Raw genomic sequence first — 14828 nt, forward strand, 5'->3', positions numbered from 1 at the left:
TCCCGATGTACTCCACCCAGCCGCGATGGCTGACGGCAGAACAGGCCACTATCCAGTGGCCGAGGTTCCCTTTGAATGGGAGGGGGTTGCAGGTTCACTTCGAGTTGCCGTAAGCCCTGCCGTGCCAGTCGATTGTCTACTGGGGAATGACATGGAGCACAATGCTTGGAAGGAGGTGGAATACCGGACTCATACTGAGATGCTGGGTACACCTGACTGGGCCTGTATGAGCACAAGGTCCGCGACTACCCGGAGAGGGAGTTCGTTTCGGCTGGAGCCTGGAACAAAGGCCCAGCCAGCTGCCAGTCAAGGGAAGAACCGAGGACAGGAGGAGCCTGCCTCGGCGTCCGCCCCCCGTAGGACGGATAGGCCACCGGAGGTGGTGGACCAGGAGTCCGCGGTGGGGGATGTTACCAAACTGGAGGACCTACCCATCCCGGCCGAGTGGCACGTGGAGGGAGGCCCGTCCAGGGAGGAATTCTGCCAGGGCCAGAGGGATTGCCCTACCCTTGAGGGGCTGAGGCGTCAGGCCGCAGCCCAGGCAGCAGGGAACGTTGAAGGGAACTACAGTGTTTACTGGGAGGATGGCCTCCTCTACAGTGAACCCAAGGCACCCCTACATGGATCGTCACGAGCCTTGGTAGTCCCTCAACGTTATCGAGCCTTCCTTCTGGAGTTGGCTCACGAGATCCCATTGGCAGGACACTTGGGGCAAGACAAGACCTTCGCCCATCTTGTCCCACACTTTTATTGGCCTCAAATGAAAGTGTCGTCCGATACCTACTGCCGGACATGTGTGTCTTGCCAAGCCAGTGGGAAAACAGGGGTGAAGCTGAAAGCTCCCCTGGAACCACTTCCTGTCGTTAGCACCCCCTTTGAAAGGGTGGGCATCGACACTGTGGGTCCGTTAGATCCGCCTACGTCAGCTGGTCACAGGTTTATCCTGGTTCTGGTGGATCATGCCACACGGTACCCAGAGGCAATACCTCTGAGGACCATAACAGCACCTGTTGTGGCTAGGGCCCTGATGGGAATCTTTACCCGAGTGGGTTTTCCCAAGGAAGTTGTGTCCGACAGGGGGACCAACTTCATGTCAGCGTACATGCGGGCCATGTGGAAGGAGTGTGGAGTGACCTACCGGTTCACAACTCCTTACCACCCCCAGACCAATGGTCTGGTGGAGAGGTTTAACAAAACCTTGAAAGGCATGATCAGAAGTCTGCCTGAAAGCCTGCGGAGGAAATGGGACGTCCTCCTACCCTGTTTATTGTTTTCTTACAGGGAAGTGCCACAGAAGGGAGTGGGCTTCAGCCCCTTCGAGCTTTTGTATGGGCACCCTGTACGTGGACCTCTCAACCTGGTGAGAGACGGATGGGAAAGAACTCCCAGAAAGCTTCCCCAGGATGTGGTGAGCTACATGCTGGCCTTCCGGAGCCAAATGGCTAAGTTGTGGAAGCAAGCTTCTGACAACTTGGAAGCCAGCCAAGCAGTAATGAAGGCGTGGTATGACCACAACGCTCACCCGGTGGAGTTGGAGCCTGGCCAGAAGGTGTGGGTGATCGAACCGGGAGAGCTTAGCGCCCTCCAGGATCGCTGGTCAGGACCCTTTGAGGTATTGGAGAAGAAGGGTAAGGCTACCTACTTGGTGGATCTTAAGACCCTCGTCAGCCCCTACGGGTGCTGCATGCCAACCGCCTCAAACCCCACCACGAGAGGCCCAAAGTCATTTTGATGATGGTGACTGACGGAGCAGAGGACGTGGAAAACGAGCCTCTCCCCGATTTGTTTGCGTCTCAAGAGAAGGGTGGGTCGGTGGAGGGAGTGATTCTCTCCCCATCTCTAACTCCTGAACAGCAGGAGGACTGCCGCCAGGTCCTGGGGCAGTACTCTTCGTTGTTCTCCCTTGTCCCGGGTAGGACTCACCTGTGCGTCCATGACGTGGACACAGGAGACAGCCCACCTGTGAAGTCCAAGATCTACCGGATGTCAGACAAGGTGAAGGCCAGCATTCACAGTGAAGTCACTAAGATGCTTGAGCTAGGAGTGATAGAACCTTCTAGCAGCCCCTGGTCCAGTCCGGTGGTACTAGTACCAAAAGCTGCACCACCGGGTGCCCAACCGGAACTGAGGTTCTGTGTGGACTACCGGGGACTGAATTCAGTAACCAAAACTGATGCTCATCCGATCCCTAGGGCGGATGAATTGATTGACCGGCTGGGAGCTGCCCAATATCTAAGTACCTTTGACCTTACTTCTGGGTACTGGCAGATCTCTTTGACTGATGGAGCAAGGGAAAGGTCAGCCTTCTCCACGCCCAATGGCCACTACCAGTTCTGTGTGATGCCCTTTGGGCTCAAGAACGCACCTGCCACGTTTCAGCGCCTGGTAAACCAGATCCTCACCGGAATGGAGAGTTTCTCTGCTGCTTATCTGGATGACATAGCCGTCTTCAGTAACAGCTGGGAGGATCACTTGCGTCACCTGCAAGCTGTTCTCCAGGCCCTGAGACAAGCTGGGTTAACGATCAAGGCCAGCAAGTGCCAGATCGGGCAGGGGTCGGTAGTGTACCTTGGACACTTGGTGGGTAGGGGAGCGGTGCAACCCCTCCAGGCGAAGATCGAGGCCATCATGGCCTGGGAACCCCCCAAGACACAGACTGAGGTCCGAGCTTTTCTGGGCCTCACGGGATACTACCGCCGCTTCGTGAAGGGATACGGTACCATCGTAGCCCCCCTCACGGAGCTTACGTCCAAGAAACAACCTCGACGGGTAGTCTGGACGGAGGCTTGTCAGCAGGCCTTCGTGAAGCTGAAGCAAGCCATGTGCGAGGCCCCGGTCTTAAGGGCCCCAGACTTTTCCAAGGAGTTCATTGTCCAGACGGATGCATCAGAACATGGCATTGGGGCAGTGTTATCGCAACTCAATGAAGGGGGTCTGGATCAACCCGTGGTCTTCCTATCCCGGAGAATACTTCCCAGGGAACAGAAGTGGAGTGCAATAGAGCGTGAAGCCTTTGCAGTGGTATGGGCTCTGAAGAAGTTGCGGCCATACCTGTTTGGCTCGCACTTCCTGGTTCAGACCGACCACAGACCCCTCAGTTGGCTGATGCAGATGAAGGGGGAGAATCCCAAGTTGTTGAGGTGGTCTATTTCCCTACAGGGAATGGACTTTCAGGTGGAACATCGGCCTGGAGTGGACCACGCCAATGCAGACGGTCTCTCAAGGTATTTCCGCCTTAGTGATGAGAACTCCCAAGGGGTTGGGTAGCTCTCCCCACTTTCAGCTGGGGGGGACGCGTGTTAGACCTGTCAGCCCTTTGGGTGGTCCCTCCTCATCATTATTTATTTTGTCCCACTTTTGCCTCAAACCCTGTTAGTATTTTTCCTTTTTGGGAACCACCAGACTTTTTAGTATTGATGCAGATTCAGGGAGCCATTTTATCTACCCCTGGAACTTCTGTCTGAGGGCCTGGAGCACAAAATGGTGGCCACCTGTGACATCACCAGAACCCACTGGAACCTACCAGCACCTTCCAGAACATTCCAGAACCCTGTGACAGTTGGAGGCGGTTTGGAATGTTGGGAAGCTAAGCCAGAGTTGACAGTTGGAGCTGGCAGTTGGCACCTGACTGGTGAAGAGAGAGGAGCACAGAACTGACGGAGGAAGGAGTGAGGCAGCAGGGGTGGAAACTTGTGCCTGGAGTGGGGTCCATAAACCCACCCTTGATACTAGTCCCTACTGACTGAGCCCAGCCTAGAGCCCTGTGTGGGAGAAAGCAAGAAAAACCATCTTAAGGACCTGGACAGCAGGAACAGGCCTTAAAAGTAAAGAACAGCAAGTTCCTGACCTGGTTACTGGTAACTTCTTGAAGTCCGACGTCGAGAAGCCTGGAGACCTGGAGCCCGAGGTGGAGAAGCGGCGCTGACTGGAAAGCAGACGTCGTACCCGGAGCCGCCAGAGGTCGAGAGAGGGCGCCGACGGAGGTCGTGGAGAGTACCAGAGGTCGAGGAGGAAGTCACCCGAGGTCGAGTGTGCGGCGTCGACGGGGGAGTGAAGTCCACCCTCTGGAGTCGCCGGAGACCGAGGTGAAGTGTGCCGGAGGTCGGGAGTGGAGATCGCACTCCGGAGTCGCCGGAACCTGAAGAGAATCGTGCCGGAGGTCGGGAGTGGAGGTCGCACTCCGGAGTCGCCGGAACCTGAGGAAAGGAGCACCGGAGGTCGGGAGTGGAGATCGCACTCCGGAGCCGCCGGAAGTCGACATCGAGCCAAGGCCGCCCGACGTCATCGAACCGGAGCCGCCCGAAGTCGACATCGAGCCAAGACTGCCCGAAGTCATCGAACCGAGGCCGCCGACATCGAACCGGAACCGCCTCCCGGCGTCGACAAGAACTGTCATTGAGCCGAGGCCACCGACATCAAACCGGAACCGCCTCACGGCGTCGACACGACTCCAGCGGCGTCGGAACTTCATAAAAAGGGCAGTAAGTGGAATAGAGGGCGCCTAAGGCCCTGTGAAGCCCTAAGAGACCATCCTAGAGGCTAGAGAGGTGCTGGAACCAGCTTGATAGTGCCAGGGGTGAGCTGAGACTAATACAGAGGGGTTGTGTAGTGTGGGAGAGCCAGATCTCTAGATTCCCCCTTGATCTACCTCAGTTTAGGCCTCAGCCTTGTCCAAGCCAAGTAGTACACCCCTCAGGCCATCCAAATCTCTACAAGCTGGGATTGGGTCAAATCATCCCATAGTACCTCAGGAATGTGAACTGATTTTCAAGTGTCACTGTTGGCTTTTATTATCTATTGAGAGCACTGTATTTATTGTATTAATCCTATTTATTACCTCACAGTATTTATTGCCTCACAGTATTTATTGTTTCACAGTATTTATTGTCGCACAGTATTTATTGTCTCGCAGTATTTATTGCCTCATAATATTTAATTGCCTTTCATGTAATGCACTTATATTTATGCCTTGATTATTTATGATCTACCTTATTTATTGAATCGTTAAGATAGTATTGATTTGACTTACCCTTCCACAAGAAAAGCCTTGTGTACTGTGATTGTATTATTATTTATTTAATCAGCAACTAAGAGAAAAGAAGATAAAGAGATATATTTTCAGTATAATTTTTAAGGTGTAGTGTCGTTTTTGGAACGGATGCACGCATGGTTATTGTGTGGGTATGACGTATGCTTAGCACGGTGCCTTCCTTCCCGCTCGAGCCAAGCTACCACAGTGTGTTTGGGAGAACACCACCACCCTTCCGGTGTGGGAGTGTGTTTTTCTAACACCTCCCTATTGTAAAATCTCGCTCTTTTGAAAGAGTGTGATATTAATTTCTGAGGGTATCCCCTATCTTTTAGTTTGCTCTTCAAAATTTCTGAGTGTTTGTAAAAATTATTGAGCTCGGTACAATTTCTTCTAAGATGAAGAAATTGGCTAAACGGTATGTTATCCTTCTGGGATTTGGGGTGGAAACTGGAATAATGAAGAAGTGTATTCTTAGCCATAGGCTTGGTATAAAGTTCAGCAACCAACCTTCCACCCACAGATCCAATGGAAACATCCAGATAGTCAACCCTGTCTCTGCTGTAATGAGCCGTGAACTGAAGGTTCTCATCACCCATGTTGAGCCAACTCAAGAATTCTTCTAACTGTTCTATGGGACCATTTCATATAAAAAAGACATCAGCAATAAATCGATGCCATCCCTCAATATTCTCATAAAATGGTGCCAGTTCATTGTATATATGTTGTCTTTCAAATTCACCTACGTACAAACATGCTAGACTAGGAGCACATGTAGCGCTCATACTGGTCCCTTTCTTCTGGCGAAAGAGTTGATTCTTGAATAGGAAGATGTTATTTTTCAAAACCAGGTCTGTACATTCAACAATAAACTATTTACTAACACCCTCCATTTCCACATTTTCTAATATTGACTGTATAACATCAACAGTAGTTTGTTGTGGAATGTTAGTATATAAAGCCTCAATGTCTAGGGTTACCAGACATTGAGTATTTACACAAAGGGGTTTATTCTCCACTAAACTGATAATGTGAGTAGACTCCCTCACATAGGACTTAAGTTGACTTACCAAGGGTTTAAGGAAAAAATCAATATATTTGCTGAAAGGTTCTAATAATGAACCTAAACAGCTAACTATGGGTCGCATGGGAGGATCCTCATGATCCTTAGGTACCTTAGGTAAGCCATACATGGCTGGAATCTTAGGATTGCCATTATGAAGAAAACTAAACTCTTCCTCACAGATCCACTCCTTATCTCTCGCTTCTTCCAAGAGGTCACTGCATTTTTTGGATAGTACAACTAGTTCCCTCTCATTCACCTTTTCATAATGTGCTTGTACATTTAAAAGTTTCAACATCCTGTTTTCATAGTCTTGAGTGTCGAATATGACCAATCCCCCGCCCTTATCAGCGGGCTTGATTGTAATCGAGTAGTCTTCTTTCAGAGTACTAATGGCAATCCGTTGTGTCTTCTCCAAATTCTGAGTAAAACACATATTTTTCTTCAGGACATTTTGGATATCAATTTCTACAACCTTTTCGAATGTCTCAATGTTTTTACCCACCTGAGCTAGGGAGGGTGTAAAAATTGATTTTGGTTTGAATCCAGTGATATTATGAGACTCTCATGTAGGTCTATCTTCGAAAAATCTCCTTAGTCTGATTTTTCTGAAGAAGGATCTCAAATCCCTCTCTAGTTGAAACCTATTAACCCTCGCTGTGGGAACAAAACTAAAACCCTTGCCCAAAATTTCTGTTTTACTATTGCTAAGGGATCTGCTTGACAGATTTTATCTATCGCCAATATCTCTGGCGTCTGGACTGCATATATTCCTGTGGGGTGTGGTTGCGTGCTTGTTGAGCCCCTGTTTGGTTCGCATTGTATCTCCCCCTCCTGTTTCTTTGCTCTAAAAATTTACCCTGTTATTCATTGGGTCCCCTGCTATTATCTTCCCTTTGTACATATTCCTCTTCACAGCTGGATCCTGATCTTTCAGAGAAAGTAATATGTTTCCTGTCCCCCGAGTGTATCTCGGTCTTCTAAATGTATTTCTATCCCACCCTTGGTAATTTTTCTGTTCATAGTACTTCTCTTTGAGGTATGGGTAAGCAAGCTCTTGGCTAAATCTATTGATGTCCTTTTTGAGTTTATTTGTTTTTTTATTTATCAAATACTCCCTATAGCCATCAACATCCTTGTTGATTTCGCCTAATTTTAATTTGGCATCTTCTAGACCTGTTTTCTCTTTAAGTTCCAGTTTTAGTTTCTCTATGGCTTCCCTCTCTATAATGATTAGTTCTTGGGCTGTCTCAATGATTAGAAGCATCCAATCCCGACTACAGCGATTGGATATATGAGTCCAAATTTCTAAAAATGTCTTATTTTCAATGAATAACCCAGGTTGATTACATACCTGTAACCCAATTGGGTTCACCCTGGATTTAACATATTCTACCAAAAACTCTGCATGGGCCTCGGTACTAATCAATTTTTTCTTTAAATTCTGCAACATCCCCCATTTCTCGCCTTTGGCCGCGATTACAGTGAATGTATTACCTTTTTTTGGTATTGATAATTCCGTTATATTGGTCCTCGCTAAATCCAAAGGTTTTGAGTTGATCCATTCGCCTTAATAAGCTGGGGCTCAATCACAACACAAATATCTAATATTGTAAAGTGAATGGGTAATGCCCAAAGACCCTCCAGTCCAACGGACTGTGCACAAATTCAAAATAAGTAGAGGGGGGGTCCTACTCACCAAAGGGACTAGACACCAAACAAGACACTTCTGTCACAAACAAGATCCCTTTGGGCACATATTATAAGCATACGGGTACCCACAATTGTCATACATACATCATACAAAATCATCAGCAATCATAAAAAAAACAAAAAAGGATAATATAAAGTTACATTTTTATTATATTGTCATATATAGATATTTCTGATCTAAAATTCAAAAAGTGCGTACAATAAATTCCTAAAAACACATCCAGAGTGTACATCAAAGATTCAATTTTGCTCACACTTAAATTAAAAACACATAATCTAACAGACTGTAATAACCGATGGAAACAGAAGACCCAATATTATTTCATTGGCAGACCAAGTCTTACAACCAAGTGATTTAGAGGTCAACCCAATCTCGTATTGTCCTTATTTTCAGTGACCCCAGGTGATGCTTGGGTGCTCAAATAACACACAGCGACGCGTTTCGGTGGTACAAAATGATACGCCACCTTCTTCAAGCTTAACGTTTATGAATCAGTGTTTCCCAATCTAAATCTGAAAACAATAATATATAAAATATACAATTAAAATTCAAGTACATAGATCAATTTTAAAACTTGTGCTATAATACAATCGATTGTTATACTGTTTCATTATGCCACTGCTAATGATCGTATATAACCACAAGAAACATAAAATAATTCTCTATCCATATATTCAATCCATTTATATTATCATTTTGGTTTCATGCTTGATGATTCAACACCTATCCATTCACCATATTCAAAAATTCATGTACCATACATCCATACATTCACATACATTTACTACAGGTACCCACCTATTGAGAAACATTCCAGTAACCAGTAGGAGAAATATTTCTTCCTCAGGTGCAGTTATTTTTGCCTCCAAATCACACAATGCGTGAGAAAGGGATATATAACAAAAGGAGTTCTCCCTATAGAGAGTAACAACACAAATAGAATATTGTAGTATATTCTCATAATCATAATTCTTGTTTTTGCTCGATGTGGCCAGTAGGACCCCCCTCTCCCTATTTTAAACATGAAATATATACAAGTTAAAACACAAGTAGTGGTTTAATTCGTCATTGCTAACTACGTAACAACATGTTTTCAGACTTAGGGGCCGATTCCGATCCAGGTCGGAAAGCTCTCCGACCGAGTCAGATCCGGAGTGTTTTCCGACCGAGTCGGAGTCCTGCAGTCCGACCGAGCGAGTACGATGCGGCCGTATGCTGCCGGACTCGGTTCGGTCGAACTCCCATAGAAGTCAATGGTAGCTGGTTGTACGACGCGTACATGGGCTCCCATTGACTGAATGGGTACATCTCGCACAAGGGCGCCCCCTACAGTGGGTACGCGTTGGTGCCATCCGCACCATACATGCCTGTGTTGGGGGACCCTTGGGTCTCCCCCTGTGTCCGAGTCGTAGGGATGCAGGTGACAGGGGGTCCGACGTGGATCCCCAAAGGCAACTTCCCGGACGTTTTGCGAGCCGGACACTCCGGCTTGCACCGGCTGTCCAACACGTGCATTGTACTGGTTCGGTCGTAAATCGCATCCATTGCACACCACGGTTAGCTTACGGCCGAGACGTATGGAGCGGTTCGGACCGGGTAACGACTCGGTCGGTGAATTTCATGTAGCTCGCCTCATACTTGCTTGCTCGTACAGCTGTACGAGTTGGGCGGAAAACACACGTACGGCTCGTAGTTTTTCCGTCCGGATTGCGTTCGTTGCCCTACCGACCCGGATCGGAATTGGCCCCTTAGTGGCTACAATATTGTTTACCAATATTACTTTCATTTTCTATGCGTGTTTCGACGAACAGGCATGTCTTCTTCACGAAAAGCTTCAAATGAAAGGATATGAGAACCTGCCAATGTTAGCCACTTCAGTAAATTAATTGTTGCGTGTTTCAGCAAACAGGCATGCTTTCTTCAGGAAAAGCCACAACTGAAGTGAAATGAGAACCTGCAAAAATGTACATGTTCATTTTAGCTAATTCAATAAATTAATTATTGGTATATATCTACTGAGTCATTTCTCATTGAGGAAAAGCCCAAAAAAGGTTGGTCAAAAATGGAGCCTTGGAAACACCCTTACAAAGGACAGGGTTAAATGATCGCCAACATAGTAAAAATCATGCACTTGAAAGAGAATCAATGATTGATCCGTTAGTTGACACCAGTGAGTCAGAAAATCATATTTAGTGATATTAATCTAAGGTTATTTTAAAATGTAGAATTGTTTCCCCTTTGGTCAAGTAGGTAATGTAGGTAACAGAGAAATGGAGGGGGGAGTCACATACTTACCTTAGCCTCTATGTTGGTATGTACAAAGTGCAAAACTAATTCAGTAGTGAAAGCGAAAAAAATAAGCTGTTAAAGAAATGACAATGAAAAAAATTATATAAAGGATTATGGCAAAGAGGTAAGGCACTTCATATCAGCAAATTGGAAAATGGAAAACAACAATCTAAAGGTCAGGGTACCTTTGCGAAGGTTGACTGGCTTTTACATGAATGGAGTTGATCACAAACAACTAGATGCAAACTGTCTAAGATGAAGGGGCCAATTCACAGAACTAACTTAAGACAAAATCCTAAACTTACTATCATTTTGGTATTCACAGAAGGCACTTACTCATTTTGGTATTCACAGAAGGCACTTACTCATTTCGGTATTCACAGAAGTTAGGAGTCCTAACTTTAGGACTCCTAAATGCCTTCTGTGAATACCGAAAGTCTTAAAATTAGGATTTTTCTCAGTTTAGTAGTAGTATAGTTAGGACTCCTAACTTTAGGACTCCTAAATGCCTTCTGTGAATACCGAAAGCCTTAAAATTAGGTTTTTTCTCAGTTTAGTAGTTGTAAAGTTAGGAGTCCTAACCTTAGGACTCCTAAACTGAGAAAAATCCTAATTTTAAGACTTTCGGTATTCACAGAAGACATTTAGGAGTCCTAAAGTTAGGACTCCTAACTTCTGTGAATACCGAAGTGAGTAAGTGTCTTCTGTGAATACCAAAATGAGTAAGTGCCTTCTGTGAATACCAAAATGGTAGTAAGTTTAGGATTTTGTCTTAAGTTATTTAAAGCCGGATGCCAGGCTGGTATTTCCGTTATATGAAGAGAATACGTAAAGTTCACGTACGTCACAATGTAAGTGGCAATAAAGATACAACTGGTCTCTTGGTGGCTATACGGTCCAGTAGGTAGTTCAATAAAATAGCCACTCGTGTGAAATATGAATACTTGTACATTTCTTATATAAAGTATTGAAATTCTTTAATACGGATATCTCCATGTTGGAGGGCCCTTGGAGTGATCTGTTCAATATTTTTGGCTATTATGAAAGTAGTTTCAGTACAGAATGTTCAAAAACAGTCGCTTTTGGACCTAATTGGTTGAAAGAAGGAGTGAAAGTTAATGGAGAGGACAAACCTGAATGATTAGATATACGGTCGGTAGTGGAGTCTATTTCTGCAAAATATTTCTTCAAATGTACTTTATGGAAAAAGGCAAGGATCTCTTAATACATTTCAAATATGTTAATATTAGTATGGGGTACATAGGACAACTCTTTAGATATGAAGGAATTAATCAATGGATCAATACCTGAGTGAGAAAGATTGAAAATGGGTATTATTTTCCCTGTCTCACTACTATTGGGCGTTCCTGGTCTCCAGCATTTGATAATTGTTGGGTTGGGAGTTAACTTGTTGATAATTGCCCATGTTCATTTGATACCGAACCTTCTGTCTTCCCCTCTGTCCTCCTCAACTCGATAAAAAAGACTGTGCTCTAGTTTGATTATTGTTAAATGAGTAAAGTTTCCCTATTTGTTCAAATTGGTAGGAACCACCTTCATTATCCAAATCTGAGGTGTCAGAAAAAGTAAGTACTCTTTTATTTTGTAGGTTGGCTCCTGAATTGTCTCCATATTGGTACTGGACTTGGTTATAGTACTGTTCTGATAAATATGGATATGTCCTCTCAAGTGTGGTATAGCGAATGTCTTCGTTCAACTTGTCTGTCTTACTTTTTGTAAGATAGTCGGTGAATGAGGACAATTCTTAATTTACTTCTTCCAATTTTTGTCTTTGTATCTTCTAGTGCATTGGTTATTTTGAATTTTTCTTCTAACTTTGTCAGTTCAGACACAAGCGTTTGAATCAGTTCCTTCGCTGTTTCTACTATTAACATCATGAGGTCTCTAGAGCATCAGTTGGCTATTGTGTACCACTTTTCTAAAAATTGGCGTATGTAGACAATTAAGCCTGGAATGTTTAGCACTCTAAGGCCTTGGGGAATTACTCCTGCCTGAAGGCATTCCAAAATAAACTGTCCTTGAGCTTCAATTCTTTTGTTTTTCTTTTTTAGGAAAATCAACTTATTGATATCCTCATTCCTGGATGTGTGAGTTTATTTATTTTATTTAAAAGGTTTTATATAGCACTAGCTGGACCCGAGGGTATCAGAGCACTTTACAAGGGTTTAGGCAGGAAAGATTGCATGAAACGTTAGGACAATGAGGAAATATGCGAGCCATGAGAACATGAAAAACAGTACATAAGGATTACATTAGGTAAACAACTAATCCTAAGTGGATAAAGAGAGTGCTGTGGTCAGGGATGGAGAGGAGGAGGGGAGTAAAAGTGGGGGGGAACAGTGGAAGGTGATGGGTAAGGAAAAAGTACGAGTGGATGGGCATAAACAGCGGGAGGAATTGAAGGGAGAAAGGCAGTAGTATTGGAAGGAGGGGGGAAAGGGAGTCAAGACATCAATAGGGGGAGACCTATACAGTAGGGAGTAGGGAGTGGATTAGCATCCAGATAAAAGGATTAAGGTCCCCAATGTTTGTTGAGAAGGAGCAGCTTGAGGTCCTATTTGAAGCTAAGGTAGGAGGGGTTACAACATAATTCTTTAGGGAGGGAATTCCAGATGGTAGGTGCATTTCTGGAGAAGGAACGGGATTGAGTAGATTTCTTGTTTAACAGAGGCGGGACTAGAATGAGAGCCCTAGTGCTCCTTAATGCTCTAGAGCAGCTCGCTTTGTGGAGTTTGTCTGAGATGTACAGTGGAGTGTTTTGATGAAGGTCTTTGTGCGTAATGCAAGCAGTCTTGTAGATGGATCTGCCTTCAATGGGAAGCCATTTGAGGGCTTTGAGAGTGGGGGAGATGTGATCAGATCGCTTACAGTCCATAATGAGACTGGCAGCGAGGTTAAGGATGGACTTGATTGGGGCTAAGTGGACTTTCGGTGTGGCGTTACCATAGTCAATTCGGGACAGGACCAGGGATTGAACCACTAATTTAAAGTCATCTGCAGGAATGAAGGGTTTGATTTTCTTAAGGTGATGGAGAGTGAAGAGTGTGCCTTTAGACACATTTTTGATGTGGGATGTAAGACTGAGATTCTGGTCAATACTGATTACGAGGGATTTGACTGAGCTGGATATGGTGAGAGAACAGTTGAGGGCTTTAAGGTCAGTAATCCAGTGTTGAATTGGGAGTGGGTTGTTTTTAGGGGAGAAAAGAATGACCAGTTTTTCAGGGTTGCGTTTCAGGTGGTTATTTTGAAACCAGGATTGAATCTTGGTTAAGGTCTCAATGAGGTGCAGAACGTCCGCACGGGATTTAATCTTGTAGTAAAATTGGGTGTGAATCGGCATAGAGGTGGTAATTGATTCCAGCTTGCTTAAGGATGAGGGTGAGGGGTTCCATGAAGAGGTTGAATAGAGATGGAGAGAGAACAGAGCCCTGGAGGACACCCAAGGAGACCGGCATGGGTTTAGAAAGGCAGTCATGTATTTCAATTTGTTGGGATCTGTGATGGAAAAAGGAAGTGAACTATTTGAGGACAAAATCATTAAAGCTAAAACGATCTTTCTGAGTGTTAAGCAAGGCAGAGTGGTTGACAGTATCAAAAGCTGCAGAGAAGTCAAGGAGAATGAGCAGGGTGGACTCCCCCTGATCGAGGGAGTGATGAAGGTCGTCGGTTATGTTAAGCATGCCAGTTTCTGTACTGCAAAAGGGTTGAAGGTGTCAATGTGTTTGTTCAATTGGAGTAGGGCGCATTTTTCAAGGGCTTTAGATAGAAGAGGAAGGTTAGAGATCGGAGAAAGATTGTTAAGGTTGTTGGGGTCAACTGTAGAATTTTTGAGGGTAGGGGTGATTTGTCCAAGCTGAAAGGAGACAGAGACACAACTGTGGCCCAAGGAAGAGTTGATGATAGTTGTCCAATATGGAGCAATGGTGCATTTTAAATCTTGGACCAGGCTAGCAGGGAGAGGATCTCTGGAATGGGAGGAAGGTTTAAGCTTGGTAATGATTTTGAGGACTTCACGTTCGTGACTGGGCAAAAATGATGCCAAGAGGCATTATTTTTTTTCTGTGGGTTGGTGGAGTAGGGGTCGAGAGGAGGGACAACAAGGGGGGGATGCGAAACGCCAGGGGGAGGGGCAGGTAGGGAAGGTGAATTGGCGGGTGGGTCATGGGGGGGATAATGGGTTAAGGGGGGGAGTAAAGACAAAGGATTGATCAATCTTGGCGATTTTTTCTGAAAAGAAGTTCGCAATTTTTTCGCATCTCTCAATAGTGGCCAACAACTTAGGAGGGGCAGAGGCTGCTTGATTTTTAACAATGTTAAATAGTTCCTTGGGTCTCTTTTTGACCCTGTCAAGTTGAGAGCGGAATAATGTGTTTTTTATAATTGGCCCTAGCGGGTCTGAGGAGTGCAAGATTAGGGGTGGAAGGATGTTGTCTCCATGTGCGTTCGATCAACCTAAGGGTGCGTCTCTCATTGTTGAGATTCGTGTTGAACCAAGATTTGGAGGGATTGTTTTTTTGCAGTTTTAATTTAGCTGGGGCAATTTGGTCAAGTACCTCAATGATGGATTGGTTAAAATGTTTGGTGAGGTCATTAGCATTTTGGGAGGGAGGAGCAACCAGGAGTTGAGCTTTAACATTGGTCTCCAGTTTCCCCGGGGGAATAAGATGAAGATTTCTGGTCAATTTCTGGTCAATTTCCTATGTTTAATG

The sequence above is a fragment of the Triturus cristatus genome, chromosome 2_2, assembly GCF_964204655.1.
Source record: "Triturus cristatus chromosome 2_2, aTriCri1.1, whole genome shotgun sequence".
NCBI classification, from domain to species: domain Eukaryota; kingdom Metazoa; phylum Chordata; class Amphibia; order Caudata; family Salamandridae; genus Triturus; species Triturus cristatus.